The following is a 17,829-nucleotide window of genomic DNA, read 5'->3' on the forward strand; positions in this document are numbered from 1 at the left end:
ATAAAATAAAATAAATAATAATAAAATAAAAATAAAAAATCATAGTAATTAAAATTTTCATCTTAATCATCTTAATAACACACCGCATAATACACCATCATAAATCATCATCCTATTCCATCAGTGCCTAGGAGACTTGAAAAAAAATTGAGGTTGCCTAATTAAGGAACGTGCTAGCACGAACAACCTCCCTCAATTCTCTCAGGTGACCTGGCTGCTAGAATATTCACATGTTATCCTAGCTTACCTGCTCAAGTTATCAACAACTCAGGAAGACGTGCTTCACCTCCCTCTTTCCTTAATTCTAAAACCTCCAGTCATAATTCGTTCCTTATGAGCCTTAAATTAAAATTTATATTTGTATGAGACTACAGTCTGATAAACATAAGGAATTAGAACTTACATATCGTCGTCGAAAATACAATAAATAACTGCTTATGCTATCTCCTAGACATAGTTCCTCCTCTGTAAACCAACCTCGTCAAACATCTCCATTGTCGTCATCTCCCTTAATTATGGCCCAGGAAAATCCCACAGTCAAGAAACCCCTTTCGGATTTCTATACTGCCTTACAAGAAGGACCTGCTTCTTGCATTAAACTCGATGCTATTGTAGGTGATTTTCGAATTCCGCCAAACATTTTCGGTTTGTTATCTGTTTACCATGGTCTAGACCATGAAAAACTGTACAATCACCTTCGTCGGATGCAACAAGTAGTCACCACTTTCCGCCATCCGACTGTTACCAACGAACAAATCTTGCTTAGGTTGTTTCCCTTCACCTTAGCGATAAAGCTTCGGTTTGGCTCAAGCGGTGACGCCGCAATCCATTGACACATGGGCCAAACTCGCATACAAGCATTCATGATAAAGTTCTATACTCGTAAGAAAAAACTACGAAATGCTTCAAAAGATTCAATTCTTTTCGCCAGCACCCCCAGGAATCCTTTTCGAAAGCATGGAGCAGATTTACTGATCTGCTTCTCGAATGTCCCCATCACCAACTTGACACCACTGTATTAGTCCGTTCATTCTTTAATGGTCTCTCTGACCATCAAAAGGAAACCTTAGATATCATGAACAGCGGTTGTTTCATGGACAAGGGCGCTACTAAAGCATACACTTTTCTGGAAAAACAGGCTTCACGAAGCACCCATTGGGGAAACAATGATTCTTCCAGATCTTCTAAAGACACTCCTACCAAAGTTACGTCTATGTTCGAGGTCAAACCCGATCCAGAATTAAAACTCTAATCGAGTCCCTAAACAAAAGGTCGATGCTCTTTTTTCTACAAGTAAATGATCAAAACCCAAACAGGTCATGGCTGCCAACGCTTCCCCATGTCCTCTTTGCTTAAGTCCCTGCGGCACCAATTCTTATTGTCCTTTTGGTATACGAAAAGTGCCCTCCCCAATCTTCTCTCAAGAGGCTTGTGCTTTCAACATCCCTAATGCACCTTGGCGACAACATCGAATTTAGCTTGGACACCCCCAACAACAAGCTCCTCGGTGTCAATAATGTTCCTCTACGACCACCCGCGAACTACAATTCCTATCGTCAAGGAAATCCTCCGCCAATTCCAGCAAAGGGCAAAGTAATTTTCCTAACAATGCAAATATAGGGTACCAAAACAACCACAACCTTTGTTCCCGCTTAATCAAGGATATGGCTACCAAAATCAACCCGTAAATGATAACCGTGAACTAGTTCCCTGCTTTTCCCAATTGGTACAATCCACGGTACCCGATAAAACAATTTGAAACCTTTCGACATACATGAATCAACAGAATCAAATCCTAGCTTCTATCCAACAGTCTCTTCAACTGTTAGCTCAGGATAAAAGTCAAAAGGGTGTGTTCCCTGGCCAAGCAGTTCCAAACCCTAAGCATACAAACACCGCCTTTGAACTCAACAATGCACTAGGATCTAGTAATCCAAGGGGTGAGGTAAATGCCATTACCACTCTTCGCTACGGCGAACTATTGACAATAAAATCGTTATGCGGACGAGGAATCGGCGAAAAACCACGGTGGCGACGCCCTTCCAACTCCTACTCGCCTTTATAACGGACCGAGAAGTTGTACCGTCCAAATCTACACCCATCGTCCCTAGGAAAAGACGTCCATGATCCTTATCGCGCGATTCAGCCCAAAAGCTCCGTTCCTGCCGTTTGGTAAAAACAAACGCGTGACAAACATTTCGATGAGATCCGGGAAAGCTTCAAAAATTTGACCATAAACTTACCTTTCCTAGATCGCGCAAGCATTTACCCAAGCATGCCAAGTTTTTGAAGGACATGTGCACCACCAAACGACGTACGAATATTCCTCAACAAGCGTTCCTCACTGAGCAGTTTCCCTCGATTACCACTACCAATAGTGTGGTAAAGTACAAGGACCGAGTCGATAATTAACCAGCCATGCATGCGTTGGGCAACAAATATCGCTACCGCACTTTTAGACCTAGGTGCCAGTGTTAACCTACTTCCCTACTACTTATTTAAGAGTTAGATCTTCATGAATTAAAACCTACCAATATGACTCTGCAACTCGCGGATCGCTCCATCACGTACCCAAAGGGCATAGTAGAAAACGTCATAGTCAAGGTCCAAGATTTTTACTACCCAGTTGATTTTGTCATTCTAGATCTTGGAAGTGGCACGGACTCCATTCCTATCATCTTGGGACGCCCTTTTCTTGTAACTGCTAACGCTCTCATAAATTGTCGGGACGGTTCAATGACATTGTCTTTCGGGAACCTTTCTGTCGAACTCAACATGTTCAAATTAATGAAACAATTTCCTGATCCTATAATGGAGGGCGAGATTAGCTTGGTTGATAGTCTGGAACATGATTATTTCACAAACTTTTTTCCACCAGACGAGATACACCAATTTCTTTCTTTTGATAATCCTGAGTTTGACGATGACTCGTACATAAAGGATGTCCACGCATTATTAGAGTTGGTACCACTATTTGATCCTACTGCTGCGTTGCAAACTGATTCAGAAGAACCGGATTCGCTCTTTTCCATTGAAGAGATGATCCATCACGAATCCTTGATCCCCAATCCTCCAACTCCAGATTTAAAACCTCTACCCTCTGATTTGAAGTACGTGCATCTCGATCTCGATGGTAGTCACCCTATAATAATTTCTGCTCACTTGACTACCGAATTAAGAGGCACGCTTGATTCATGTCATTCGTGAACACCGCCCGCTTATCGGATGGTTTTAGATGATATCAAGGAATAGACCCTAGCATATGCACGATCGCATACATCTCGATGACGGAACAAAGACATCGCGAGAACCACAACGCCGCCTTAATCCCGCCATGAAGGAAGTGGTGAGAGAGGAAGTTTTACGTTTACTTGATGCGGGTATCATATACCCTATCTCTGATAATGATTGAGTTAGTCTTGTCCACGTTGTTCCCAAAAAGTCCGGCATTCAAGTTGTACAAAATGAAAATGGTGAGTGCATCTCCGCTCGCATTCCATTAAAATAGAGAATTTGCATTGACTAATTTAAACTTAATGCCATAACACGTAAAGATCACTTCCCTCTCCCATTCATTGACCAGATGCTAGAACGTTTAGCCAGTCATGCTTACTACTATTTTCTTGTTGGCTATTCTGGATACTTCCAAATTTTCATCGATCCCGCCGATCAAGAAAAGACAACTTTCACGTGTCCCTTTGGAACCTTTTGCATACGATCGAATGCCTTTTGGTCTTTGTAATGCCCCAGGCACCTTCCAACGCTGCATGCTTCACATTTCCAGTGATATGGTGGAACGTTATATGGAAGTCTTCATGGACGATTTTTCCATCTACGGAAATTCCTTTGACAACTACCTATCTAACCTTTCTAAAGTATTAACGCGTTGTGAAGAGAAAAATCTGGTACTCAATTGGGAGAAGTGTCATTTCATGGTTACCAAAGGACTTATTCTAGGTCATATTGTTTCGAAAGAAGGGATAGAGGTTGATAAAACTAAAATTGTTAAAATTGCTTCGCTACCTTTCCCACGAACAGTTCGTGATATCCGTGCCTTTTTAGGCCACGCTGGGTTTTATAGGAGATTCATTCAGGATTTTTCTAAAGTTGTTCAACCTTTAACCAATCTCCTGCTTAAGGATGCAGTATTCAACTTCAATTTCGATTGCAAACAAGCTTTTGATACTCTAAAAACCACTCTGACTACCGCTCCTGTCATTCAACCCCTTGATTGGTCCCAACCATTCAAACTGATGTGTGACGCTACCGACTTTACTATTGGCGTCGTACTAGGCCAACGACGTGATGACAAACCCGTTGTCATTTACTACGCTAGTAAAACTCTTAATGACGCTCAACGTAATTACACAACAACTGAGAAAGAGTTCCTAGCTGTTGTCTATGCCTTGGATAAGTTTCGCCCTTACCTAGTTGGAACATCCACTATAGTATATACTAACCATGCCGCACTTCGGCACTTACTCGCGAAAAAAGACGCAAAACAACGATTGTTCTGCTGGATCCTTCTCTTGCAAGAATTCACCCTGGAAATCAAAGACAAGAAAGGAACCGAAAATGTCATGGCCAACCATTTATCAAGGCTGGTTGGTGACATTGATTGTGATTCTGAAGCCATATGTGATTCCTTCCCAGACGAATATTTGTACTCTATTTTCTCATCTCCATGGTACGCGGATAACGTTAACTACCTAGTTACTGAGGAAGTTCCTTCCTCTTGGTCACGTCCTGATCATAAAAAGTTCTTATCCACTGTAAAATATTATTTTTGGGATGACCCCTATCTCTTTAAGTATTGTTCCGACCAACTCATTCGCATTCGCCGCATTCCGGGGAGCACACCGACGTATTATCCTTTTGCCATGAACAATCTTGCGGAGGTCATTTCAGTGGAAAGAAAACTGCGCCAAGGTATTACAATGTGGTTTTTACTGGCCTACCCTTTTTCGCGATGCACATGAACATTGCATAGCTTGCATTCGTTAATGACACCTAGGTCGAACTACCAAAACGAAAATATGATGCCCCTAAATCCTATCTTGATTGTGGAAATTTTTATGTTTGGGGCATTGATTTTATGGAACCTTTCCCTATTTCTCAAGGTTTTCTATACATTTTAGTCACTGTAGACTATGTGTCTAAATGGATTGAGGCACTCGTGATGTCGCCAAATGACCATAAGATCTAGTCGTGAAATTTGTTAAAGAAAATATTTTCTCTCGTTTTGGTGTCCCCAAAGCTATCATCAGTGATGGGGGTACACATTTTTGTAATAAAATTTTTGGGTTTTTAATGAAGAAATATGGAGTTACTCACAAGGTTGCTACTCCATATCACCCACAAACGAGTGGCCAAGTGGAAGTCTCCAACAGAGAGATAAAGTCTATTATGGAGAAAACTGTCAACCCATCAAGAAAGGACTGGTCTCTCCGCTTATCGGATGCCTTGTGGGCATACCGAACAGCATTTAAGACACCTATAGGGATGTCTCCTTACCGCATTCTTTTTGAAAAACCTTGTCATCTGCCAGTTGAACTTGAGCATCGTGCCCTTTGGGCCATCAAAAGACTAAATTACAATATCATCGAGGCAGGCGAGAAGGGAAAACTGTAATTAAATGAGCTTGAGGAGATTCGGAGTGATGCTTATGATCTCTCGAAATCCTACAAAGCTAATATGAAAAGAGTGCACGACAACCACATTTTGCGTAAGGATTTTAAAATTGGCCAAAAAGTTTTACTGTACAACTCAAGATTACACATTTTTTTTGGTAAATTGAAAACACGATGGTCTGGTCCTTTCATTGTGTCAGCTGTGAAATATTATGGGGCAATCTCTTTGCTTAATCCACAAGATAACAGCAAATTTCAAGTCAATGGACACCGCCTAAAACATTACCACGAATTACGCTCACCAAATGTTGAACAGACTCTTCTTCAGGATTCGGTCTACACAGACTAGATGTTTCGTTTGGCGTACTCAATCTTGTTTCTATAGAGGGTACGCCATTTTGGTAGCCGGGCCATCTTCTATCTTATGATCTCCATAGTTCTTTGAAGTGTGTGGTTGCAAGCGCCGGAACCTTAGTCCACGAAAATTCTATTTCAGAACTGAGTATAAATGTCTTCTGCAACACGAGCAAACGTGCTTTTCGGTAAACGATGGGTACCTAAAATTTCACCTCCTTCCTTCTCTTCCCTTTTCTACTCCCTATCTCGCGAACTTCAGCTAATCATTTGGTGTAAGTCTCACTCATCACGAATAGGGAATGGTCGTAGTACTTTTGCTCGTAAACGATGTGAGCGAAGGATGGGCTGGTGTATGCATTATCAAACACCCTTCTGTCTTGGTCTTGACTTCCTATCTGATACTAGCCAATTTAAGGTATACTTTTGTTTGACACCAGCTGCGAAGGATAATCTTCGTCGCCGCGCCGTTTCTCCCACAGGTTGGGATTCGTCTTGAGAATCTGACGATAAAAGACTCGATTCGTCTTGAGAATCTGACGTTAAAAGACTCACCTTGTAGATATGTTAATATTGTTGCCTTCTCTTTTTGCATTAAGTTTTGCACATGCGATTCGTGTCCAACCTCGGATGTCGCATACTTGGAACACAAACGAGCAATGGATTCCACCAGACTAACCCTAGAATTGGTTACTTTGAGTTCCCCTTGGGGCGGTTTGAGGATAGTCGTATGTAATAAGGGAAATTTTATTAGACCGTAGCGCGCACGGTCCAGGATGGTACCGTCCTGCCCCTAACCCCATAATACATAGAGGTAAAGCCATAGTCTGGCTGGATTGGGTTCGCTCCAGAGCCGACATGACAGTTGTCTATGATTTAGATGGTGACTCTTCTGGACATCTAGTGTTCTTCACGTATATCTCCCTTGTATATAAATAAAACCTTTGTTTATAAATAAAACACTCTCCTTCTTTTCAAAAAAAATCTTGTGACCTTTGAATGACTCATACAATTGGATAGCATTTTTTGTGCTGATTATTTTGATATCTCATTCATCCAATTTGGAGTCCAAACGAGTCGTGGGTAAGCGTTTAGTTTTTTTAGGCTTAAATCGGGTTTTTGGCTTGATTTGGGCTTCGAAAATTTTTTGGCCCAACCAAAATATCGAAATCTCGAGCCCTTTAAACCCGACAAACCCAACCACACGCGTCACCATCGCTCATTTCTTCTTCCCTAAATTCCGGATCTTGCACCCTCTCGTTTAAGTCTCGCACGAGACAAGCCCACGCTAATTCTCATATGTCTCGCGAGACTCTTACAACTCGCCGCCGCATTCCCTTCACAAGTCCCATTTCTCCCCTCATCATTAATCAATATCCAGCCTCTCCCTAAGACCAGTGATGGCGGCCAACAGTATTTTGTGTGGAGAAAATTTTGGAAATTTATTTGAAAAACGGGATGTTTGCTCCATTCTTTGATAATGAAATTCACTCTAGAGGATAGAAGTACTTGTTATATGCTAATGGAGGAGGGCTTTATTCCAAGGATTTGGTGATGAAATTCTACGACAATGGGAGCTTTAATGGCGACCATTTTTGTTACCATCGGGGTGTGCGCCCTTGAAGTCACACCTGTTTTGCTCTCCGATCACGGGCATTCCTCTGGTCGACCACGTGTTGACTCAGCAGCAGTCCGTGTACCCACGGACTTACGACCTAATGCTCAACACGCTAATCGAGGGAGAGTACAACATAGACGGAAAATGTGTGTATCAGCGTTCGGTGCGACGGAACCAGTTGGCTATGACTCAATGGCTGGGACTGAACGTCATTGGCACCTCGATGCCCTCAAACATCAACAAGACCTTCCTCAACCTTCTCTGGATCCTCCAGGAGCGAAAGGGTAACTTCTGCATCGTTACCTTTCTTTTTGATATTATTACACATGCCACTCTTAGATCAGCCCCTCTTGCTGTTCTGGTAACACAAGTTATGATTACCTTGGGTTTTCTATCCGCCACCCCGCTACTCCCTATACCACAATATGAGAATATGCTTGTCTTCAAGAAATGCATACTGGACCCTTCGGAACCCACATCACCAAGGGTTGTTGAGCACCCTAGCGTAGGCTCATCTCACCCACCCTACTTTGATGAGACTGCCATGAGTAAGATCACCCACCCCATAGATGCCTTATGTGCTGTGAACAGTGGTTTGAGAGACATGTACACTCGCCAGGTATTGATGAGACGTACCTTGGGCGAGTTAAGGACGATATGACCACTGCCACGAAGTCGATGACATGACGGCATGGGCGAATTCCAAAGAGGGAAATGAGAGCTTCCATGACTGCATTTTAGGACCATATGCTTACTCGCCAGAACCAATTCCAGCGAATGTTCATGGCGAGCCAAAGATCGATTCGTGCTTAGGTGATGGATACTGGTGATATCCAGAGCAGTTAGCCTCCACGGAGCTCTCAGATCGCACGACGCCGCAGACGTCCGGTTCTTCTTTCTTCAAATCCCCGAGGATTCTTCAACATACTCTCGAGGATCATCAAGAGCTAGTTTATTTTTCCAGTCTTGTATAATATTTATGTCGATATTTGATTTACGCTTTTGCATTTCCAAATTTAATAGTAGGTTATTTCCTAAAAATTTCTGCCTGGATATGTTAGTTATATCTAATATTATATTATATAGGTAGGAACATATATAATAATATTAGTAATAATAATTTATATTAGGAACATATATAATAATATTAGGAACATATATAGGTAGGAACATATATATATTTTAGATGTCACACTTAACAGCAAACTTTACCGTAAACTAACGTTTTATTAAACGGTCATGAAAACGCACAAAAAACGGTCAGAAAACGGCAATTTTCTTTCTATAAATAAGTTCAACACTTCCTCCAGATTCATATTCTTCCCTCTACACTTCTTATTCAAAAAAATTGTTTTTAGTCCGCTCCAAATTTCAAGCTTCATGGATGCACTAGAAAAGTTTGAGCAGCGGCAAATTGAATATGCTAATCAAGTCTTCATGCTTGTTTGTTTCATTATAGTAATGTTGTTAATGTGACATATAGTTCTATCTAATATTTAGGTTTGTATTTCATTTCCGTGATATCATTATGTTGTGTTTCCATACCGTTGTATGCGTTCTTACATCTTATTGTGATAGTATATCTACATTTTCCTTGTCCTTCTACTTTCACGCTTATTTAAAAAAAAAAAAAAAAAAAAAAAGGTGGTTACTCCTTGTCACATGCCCCATTCTTCTCATCCACACTACATCCACTTTTTAAGATATCTTTAGAAGATTCACGTGGTCTAACTACCCCGCGACACCTCGATCCATTATCTTTTACATTTTCGGGTTGGTGCCTATTTATAACAAGGATAGACACCTCAAAAATCTAACTTCCCTTTTTTTCAAAATTTTTTTTCTTCACCACTCCATCTTTAATGGCCCTCACTTGAAGTTTCGTGCCCGAGCAAAATTTTATGGAAAATTTCCAAAATGGTCTTTTTCATCTCTTTTTTTACATAGAAATATCACATCGAGGATGGTACCCTCTTTTACATCATAAGCAAGCATTTTATTCCAGAGAATTGGTCTTGTTGTTCTATAAAAGCGGTTATTTCCAAAATGGGCAATTCTTTGTCCGTGCTAACGGATGCAAGCTTGAATTGACTATGGAAATCATCTCTGAGGTACTTCAAATTCCTATTACAAACCAAGGAGTACACCTTCAGGATTCACCTTTCGACAATATCAGGCATCTGATGTTTGCAACTATCCTTCACGGTGAATACAACCGAAAAACCGTATTGTTTATCAACATCTTTGCAAAAGAACCAATTATCTGTGATCCAATGGGTAGCTCATAATGTGCTTCGCACGCCTAAGACTTCTGAAATAACCAAACCCTCCTCCATACTACTGGTCTTACAGAGTAACCGCAATGATTTTTGCATTATTAAATTTCTCTGAACGCGATCGCGCGTGCGGGAAAAAGCGCTCCTTTACCAACCATTGTGACACTTATCATGATACGTTGGGGTTTTTCTAGTACTTCTCCTCATACACCTCTTCGAACAGCTAACATTCTTACCATTCACTCAGTATGTAGGAACGGATTCTGGAACCCCGACATTGCAAAGAACCATGTCGGTGCAGAAACCGACGAAGATTGTTCTGCTGACAACATCTTCACTGAAAATGCATTATGCAACATATTTAATCCCATGGAAGGGCTTTGTTTAATGCAACAAGGACTGATGACATTATTCAAACGTCAGAACATTATCATCACCAGTCTTCTTGAATTTCAGGACCTGCGGACAATAAATGAAGAGGAACAAGCACAATTCTTGCACAGCCACAACTAGTTCTTGGCAAATCACACTCTCATAATGGAGAACCACACCGAGATTTACCAGACAGACAGCGAAATGTTGCAATGGGCTATTGCACAGATTGACGGCATAGAAAATCTTATAATTGGATCCCTCCCACAAAAGGATCCTCGCCGTTACTTGGGCCAATGAAACCATTTAAATTTTGCAATTTTATAATATTTGTCATTTTCTTTTTAGTTTTTAATTATAGTGAAATTTTCCTATGGTAAATTGTTTTTACTTAATTATTCTCATCATACTCTAATATTTGTTTATCCTTGTCTAAACAGGTCACATTTTTTTCACACTTCTTATAGAATGGAAGCTCCAAAGATGATTCCGAACAATCTTTCCATTCGCTTCTCGAATTCTCCCCGCATATGGACATCTTTTCGAGACTACATCACTCAAGTTGGTTGGAACTCTCTTATTCTACACCCGGCGGACATACTCCCCGTGTTTGGCAACTTATTTTTATGATCACATGGAAGATCTACCACCACCGCATTGGGTTTCCCTTTGAATGGATTTACACTCAGTATTGGTAACACCCGACACTCTTTTTACGAGCTAACTGTTGCTATGGCTCTAGACCTTCCTCCTCTTCTTCGGACCTCCCCATTCAATACATGATAGAGAATGACTTTAATGACTATTCTAGGGAAGATTTTGTCTGCCCGGTATGGCGATGGCATTGCCCACGCCGATGAAGCGTGCGAAGGTACGGCCGATGGCCGACTTTCACTATTCCACTAGCCGCGATGACCATGAATGTTGGAACTGCCATGTTATTTATTCTTCCTAACATCATGGGGGATTGGCATTTTTCCACTGCATTAAAGTCAGCTTGTAAGACATTCCATGCCTTGGCCTAGCAACATACCGCCTTTGACATTACAGACCTAGTAATTGAGAATCTTAAGAGGGCTCGGTCTTTTCGGCAGCACTATATCACCCTGCCAGTTACAGCATGCAAGATAGTGAGGACGTACTTCCCGCAATTTGCGGCCACCTTTCAGGACTGGGTAAAGGTCAACTCTATGTGTCCAACAAACAAGATAATTCGTTCTTTGCGATTTAGGACATGGCGACGCCCTGCAAGGTATCTAAAGAAAGTCCGTTCTTTCCCAAATTATGATAAAATGATAGCTCATCTAGACAATGCAAAAAAGAGGAAGTGGAGCGAAGTCTGGAAAGCTATGATAGATTGGCGTGATTCAAAGGAATGATATTTCTACAGGGACGAGGCAAGAATGGACTATCCCCCAGTTCAAGGTTGGGGCAATGTGAGTTAATGCATGTACATATTTGTTTTAACGCTTTGATATGAAATAAATAAATAACCTAACAAGAAGCTCTAACAAATGTACTTCTACTTTTATGATGTATAATATATAGTGTGTTACAATAAATTTATGTGGAAGATGTCACTATATTTTTTTTCAAAGCCTCTCGTGTATACTCTTTCTTCCTCTTAACACTTTGAGGACAAGGTAATCCGATTTGTTGGGGGTGGTGAGAACATTTTGCAAAAAATTAGGCATGCATAGTTGTATATAGTTTACTTGATGTCTAAATAAACGTATTTAGTGACAAATTCTCGTTTCCCTTTCTATGATGAAAAATATTTAGAAATCTCACTATAGCATCATAATTAGGACTTGTTCTTAGAAACTTAATTTAATACATATACAATAGTTTTTATATCTTTTCATGAGCATTCATGCAATCGACTATCATTAAATGTACACAATAGAAGTTTAAGGGACCCACGGTTAGACAACTTAGTTTCCATATCCTGTAAGAATCTAACCAAAAGCCTCAAAATGTGTGATATATGAGTAATGACACGGAGGAGTAGTTCTTCCGAATAAGAGAAGTTCACACGCCTACTTACTTGATCACTACCCAAATCCTAGGCGAATTTAGGCCTTCTTTGGATCGATATAGCCAAAAATTTACACCTGTAAAAATTTACCGCTAATCGCCTCCATCAACCTTTCATTAATCCTTTCTACTTCACCAAAAAATCATTACCCATCTATTAACCACAAATAAATAAGCCTACCTGGATGATGAGTATGAGAAATAGGATGAAGTGCAAAAAATGAAGAGAAAACCTTTGTCACAAATCAAAAATCGCCAATTTTCGAAGAAAAGAAAAAGAAAAAAAAATAGAAATATGTTTCTAAAAATCAAAAGAAATATCAAGGTTAGAATTCCCCCCAAAAAATCATATCAAAAGGGAATACAAAAGTTTGAAAAATCCAAGTATGGAAACCCATGTTAGAAGCAGGAAAGAAAATAAGGATTCTCTAGTATAAATCTCTCGAAGACCTTATTCTCTCATACTTATTATTTTTGAATTTTCCATTCTAGTTTCTTCTGCACTACCTCATAAGCCCCATAACACCTAATAAAGATCTCTAGCTCAATTAGGAGTAGGATAGTGTGATAATAAGTAGTAGTTGTGACTTCTCGACCTCGCCCTCCTCCGACCGTCATTGAGTATGTGAGGAACGTGCCCCACCGCATTAATCGGAGATAGCGAACTCGGAGTGGAAAAATAAGAGAGAAATTGTGTTTCGACCGCATACCGTGAGAACCTATTTAAGAACGCTATCCAAAGGATCCAAAACGGCCCCGCCAGACATTTCATTATAAGATCATCACCGCATGCATGCTCATACATAGATGTTTTGATTATTGTATGTATATTAACTTGAAATTCGAAAGAATTAAATCCTTGTTTCCGCTTAGTGAGATGTCTAGATACCGAGATTAATTAAGGAAACAAGCCTTTGTTACTAAGTCGTTGTAGTATAAACGAAGTTTGTGAGTATCTTTTCTAGAAAACTCTCAATGGTATAACTCGGCCCACTAGGGGATTCCTAGTGGTTCAAGGCCTTGTTGCATACGGTCAATGCAACCGCGACTCTTAAAATGAGATTTAGCTTAGGACAACACATTTTTTACCACTTATCATTTTAATGTCTCCTCTTTGCTTGAGGACAAGCAAAATGCTATTTGGGGGTGGTGTGATAAGCACCCAAAACTGTAATATTAAACCCCGAGAGACATAGCATTTTGGTCGATTATGTGTTTAATAATCATGTAATAATTATATTTTCGTACTTTTGCAGGTTTCCGCATTTAAAATGAATATAATGATAAAACATGCATCAAAGTACGAGAATACTGGAATATTTGAAGTTTCCCACTCAACCCCAGTGAAGCCCAACAGAGCTCCTACTAGAGCCAGTTTCCAAAAGAACAAAACCAAAGTCGTAACGGGTCCACATATAAAAAGAAGCAAAGAAACTTCCGGCTCAAATCTGATAAATCTGAAAGCCGACGTTGGCTAGTGAACTGCCAGAGCGACCACGGCGACAAACTCTACGCAAAGACAGAAAGTTATAAAAACTCCAAAATCGGCGCTGCCACTGGACATACTAAGTGGAACCACTCTGCGGGCCCAAAAGGCATGACGAGTCAGCATAGGCAGGTGGCAAGTGATGGTTTTAATTTGGTGCCACCTTGCAATATAGAAGACACGTACCAATTCAAACCAGGTGGTTTGAATTGAAATTGGCTAAAGGACGAAACCTTAATAAGGTAAAAGACAAAATTTAAAACATGTAAAAACAAAACTTTAATTCTCAAAGTTTTGAACGTTTCAAATAGCTAACAAACAAAAGCCAATTAAATCCTTCACGAGACATCACCTATATATATGAGGGGTCGCTTTTGATATTCTTCCTTCAAGATTTTCATGCTCTAGCATCCGCCTAGCAATTAGTTAGTTTTATTTCAAAGACTTACATTCCGTCATTTTTATTCCAAAGCAGCCTTAAATACCGTAAGTCAATTTACCCTTAATAATACCATTTCTCTTTTCTAGTGTAATTCCCGGCCCCGTGATTTATTTACTTAATGTATAAAGAAGTTTTATTATTCCCTCAATGACCATGAGCTAATCCCCGGGGAGGGTTATCTTTACTTCGTGTGAGAATTCGGATTGACTCTTTAATATTCTAGAATCACTACTTAGGAATTAGACATATATTAGACATCCGGTCCCAAAATGACTAAGATCCGCATAAATTTGGAGTGCTAATGCTCCAGAAATCAGCCTCGTCGTCGTGACCCAAAATGTTCTAATAGACGCGACTATATGGTGTCGATGACTCTCCAATTTGTCCAAATTTGATGTGGAATCGAGCGAAGTTGAAATGATATTCCGTAGATGAAATATTAGTTCAACTCCTTATGCTAGTGCGATGCGGCTCAAAGATGTGGGCATGCGCTTTGGATCAATACTCGGCGCCGTCTCCTAACACAAGGCAATTAGAGATGTAGTGATGTGGTAATATAAACCGTTGAAAAATGATTCTTGTATGAGTATGACTAACTCTTTCCCCTCTTATCTATCTTGTTTACCTACATATAAATCACCGTAGTAAATTTACATTATTTGCATTACCATTAATTTAATTAAAACCAACTAAGAAACCTAAAATCCTACTCACCAAAAGTTGTAATTCCAAAATGTGAACCTTTCCCGACCCTAAGGTTTGGGCCGATCCCTTTACTCGACCTATCCTACCAAACCCACGTGAGTAAGGTAACTTGACTAAAATGGACGACTATACGGACTTTGGACTTGGGACTTTGGTCTTTGGACTTCGGACTGTGGACCTCGGACTTAATTAATCAAGAAAACCAATAAACGTACAATTAAACGCATTTTATCAATAATAATCTTTGTATCTTTCTATAAATATATTGCATGAGTATCTATGATTGTTTGTCAGTAAGTTTTTGAAATCTAGGCTAGAGTACTTATTCTACAAATCCTGTGAGAATATAACCTAAAGCCTTATATGAGTGAAATATTTGAGAAATGACACAAGGGAGAAGTAAATTCCAGATAGAGAAATCACACGTCCACTTGCTTCATCACTATATACCATATCCTAAGCGAGAATTTAGGCCCTCTTTGGATCGATATAGCTAGAAATTCAAACTTATGAATTATTTTCCGCTAGTCGCCCCTCTGAGCCTTTCTTTAGCCTTTCATAAACCGCAAATTCTTTACCCTTTTACAAAAAAACACAAAAAAAATAAAAAAAAATCAACTTACCCATTTTAGAATGAGTCTGAGAATAGGATGAGTGAAGAAAAGAGAAGAGAAAACCGGTGTAGACAAAAATTTGTTAGTAGCTTCAAATAAGAAAAGAAAGTTTCCATCCAAATAAAAATAAATAAATAAAGAGTTAGAACTTCAAAAACAAAATCAAAAGAGTCAAAAGCCAAAGAAAAAGAAAAAAAAAATGGCTAAGGATGGAACCAAAGTATAGAAGCAAAAGAACAAGGATTTCTCTAGTTACTTAATATGAAGACCCTATTATCTCAGATTTGTCCTTTTTGAATATCCATTCCTTCCTTCTTAAACCATCTCCTAATCCCCGCAACACCTAATAAAGAACTTTAGCTCAATTACAAATAGGTTAGTGTGATAGTAAGTGGCAGATGTGTTTGATCGACTTCAGCTTCCTTGTGTGTCATTGAGTTTGTAAGGTAAAGTGTGCCCACTGCACACTGAAGTAGCAAAACTTGAGCGGAAAAATCAGAGTGTTTTTGTTTTGACATTTATGTGAGGACCTACTTAAGGACGCTATTCCAAAGTTTCAGAAACGGACCTGTTAGTACATTTCATAGTATTACTCATTGTATATATGTTTATTCATAGATGATTGATTATTATGCATATATTAGCTTAGGTTTCGACTTGATTATTCTGTATTCATTGCTAGTGAGATGTATAGATAATTGAAACATAAATAAGGAAACAATAGTTTTATTTCTTAGTCGTTGTAGTATAAATGAAGTTTATGAGTACCTTCACTGGAAAACTCTCATGAGGCTATAACTCATCCACTAGGGAATTCCTAGTGGTTTAAGGCCTTGCTGCATATGTTCAATGCAATCGCACTCGGCGAAACGAGACTAGTTAGAACTCCATTTTTGGTCACTTATTTTAATGTCTCATATTTGCTTGAGGACAAGCAAAATGTTGTTTGGTGTTAGTTTGATAAAAGCCCAAAACTGTAGTTTTAACCCCTTAACAATATAGCTGTTAGACCAATTATGTGATTAATAATATAGGTTTATCACTAATTACGTGCTTTTGAGTATTTCAGGCTTCGGAGTTGAATAAATGTAAATTTGTTACTAATTAGGCGCTAAAATGAGCTAAAGTGATTCCTATGAAAGTTCTATGAAGAAAGCCAAGTTTCATGGAGAAAAAGCCCTTAAAAAGCCCGAGTTAAGCTGTTAAGTGAAAGTCAAACCGGATTAGAAAGTTGAAGAAAAGTCAATATAACTTCAAAAGGCCATATATTTGGGCTTAGACTTCGGATTTGGGCCCATTTTATATCAAAATGACCGACTCATAAAGCTCTTTCCAATGGTCTAGACCTTGACTTAATCAGAGTAGTATAAGTTGGTAAAAACTCGAGCTACAATAATACAACCAGAATTGGAAGTCTTGGATTCAACAAATTGGGTTTTGGGCTCGATTTTTCGGCCTAAAACATGGCTCCTCATCCCATGCATGAATTTGGGGATCTAACTCTTCTATAGCAAGAGACAAAAGCTTAGCTCTTAAGCTATCTAGATCTAAACCTAGTTCTAGTTCATAAAATTTAGTTTTTATAATATAGAATTAGTTTTAATTCATTAAATTAGTTTATATAGATTAATCTAGTTAGTTGTCAATTTTATTAGTTGTTAGAACAAGTTTTGAATCTTAGAATAAAATACTTAGTTTATATTTCAATCTTTAATTTTGAATTCAATCTTGCATTCATAGATTTAGTTGTTTTAAATTGATAATTAGTATTCATAATCTTAGTTCTAAATTAGTTTAAATTTCAATTGTTATCCATTTTTGAATCTTAGATTATTGTTAATTTAGATTAAGAAAGTTTAATTAGTTATTCAATAATGACTTGTTTTTACTGTTCTTGGTTTAGAAATGATAGTATGATGATTCAAGGCTAAAACTTTCATTAGAGGGGTTTGAGGAAGCCTTGATGAAAACTTGATTTTGTTAGCTTAGAAATCGTCGTGATAATCTATTCAATTCTAAAAAGTAATTAGTTTACCATGAGAATGGGCTTGATTGCTTCACATGCTAGTTATTATTTGGTAGAGATTGCCATGAATAATTAGGGATTAGAATACCAGTTGTTATGCGAAGGCATTGACATTTGGATTACGACATTTCTTTGTTAGTTGATTAAGTCGAATCAAGGTGGAATCGAATTCCCCTAATTCATTCTCTATTGTCAAGATAGTATTTGAATTCCATCATTTCGTTATTTGGATATTGTTTTCTAGTTTCCCATCGTAGTATAATTTTCCA

The sequence above is a fragment of the Coptis chinensis genome, chromosome 4, assembly GCF_015680905.1.
Source record: "Coptis chinensis isolate HL-2020 chromosome 4, ASM1568090v1, whole genome shotgun sequence".
Taxonomy (NCBI): domain Eukaryota; kingdom Viridiplantae; phylum Streptophyta; class Magnoliopsida; order Ranunculales; family Ranunculaceae; genus Coptis; species Coptis chinensis.